General features: G+C 39.4%; 1 pseudogene; it reads right to left on the reverse strand.

Moving 5' to 3' along the window:
* LOC112077648 (NLR family CARD domain-containing protein 3-like) overlaps positions 1 to 855 on the reverse strand; it is a 23,051-nt pseudogene extending 22,196 nt beyond the window's left edge.
* Positions 856 to 1,483: the final 628 nt, after the last annotated feature.

Raw genomic sequence — 1,483 nt, forward strand, 5'->3', positions numbered from 1 at the left:
TCGGTGGGAGGAGAGATCCTAAAACTTCTTATCTGGGAAATATTGAAGCTAATGTTAAGGAACCACCAGCTTCATATGTTCTCATGTTCTGAGGAAGGAACTTAACGTTAGCTTTCTTACATGGCACATATTGCACTTTTACTTTCTTCTCCAAACTCTTGTTTTTGCATTTTCCAACCAAATTGAACATGTTCTATATTTATATTTGAGGCTAAATTGATTTATTGATGTATATAATTAAGTTAAAATAAGTGTTCATTCAGTATTGTTGTAATTGTCATTATTCAAAATACATTTTTAAAAAATTGCGCCGATTAATCGGTATTGGCTTTTTTGGTCGTCCAATAATCGGTATCGTATCGGCGTTGAAAATCATAATCGGTCGACCTCTAGTTAGGCTGCTACAATATCATTGAGTTACACAGCTACTTTAGCTGTACTTTAGCTACAGCTTTTTAAATGTTATAAACATCATTCCACATGAGGCAGACAGATCTTACATTTCTCCAGTGTGTCAGCAAGCTCCTTCTGGTTCATTTTCCTCAGGACGTGCAGTGTGATCTTCAGAGCCCCTCTCTGGCACTGCTCTCCTGCTTCTCATCTTCAGCCATCCACACTTCCTTATCCTGCTTCTGACTCTCAAAGCCTTCTGGGAGTTCGGACTAGAATCCTCTTGAACATCTTCAGCTCGTTCTTCACAATGTCATAATATTCTCTTCAAGCAACTGAAATAAATAAAGTAAATGAGTTAAGCAAGAGAAGAAATGCTTTCTCATTAACACATTAATGAATGATTGACAGATCAACTTTACTTGAGGTAACAAAAACAAATATACATAACAGGACCACATACATGAATATGGAGGCAGGTCTGTTTGATGACTCTGGAAGACGCCACTGAGAATCTCTGACTCTGATCTCTCCTGTTGGTTTCTGTGGACAAAAACATCTCCTCATCCAGGGAGTACACACACACACACACACACACACACCACACACACACACACACAGCACACACACACACACACACACACACCACACCACACACACACACACACACACACACACACACACACACACACACACACACACACACACACAGGGAGGGAATGTTGTGTTTGTTTAATATTGTTTTAGGACTATGAAATGGACAGGATTAGCCTATGGATTATGAAAACAACAAAAATAATGGGAAAATGGGAGAGAAATGACTAGAGACAGTGTTGTTTAACTCACTGACCATGACCATGAGTTCTTCTTACCTTTGTTCAGTAGAAAAGTCTCCCTCTCTAACTTTATAGGTTGTTCCATAGACCGGTCACTCTTTCATGGACAAACAGCTGGGTCCAGGGGAGGCTGGTCTCTCCTGCTTGATTGGGCTTCAACACACAACAGAGACAAACATTACTTCTCTCACAGACAGTGGTTTGTTTAAAAATCTATCACTTGAGGGTTTCATTTCAGAGATAACAAATCATGTTTT

This window comes from Salvelinus sp. IW2-2015, unplaced genomic scaffold (genome assembly GCF_002910315.2).
Source record: "Salvelinus sp. IW2-2015 unplaced genomic scaffold, ASM291031v2 Un_scaffold4795, whole genome shotgun sequence".
NCBI classification, from domain to species: Eukaryota; Metazoa; Chordata; class Actinopteri; order Salmoniformes; family Salmonidae; genus Salvelinus; species Salvelinus sp. IW2-2015.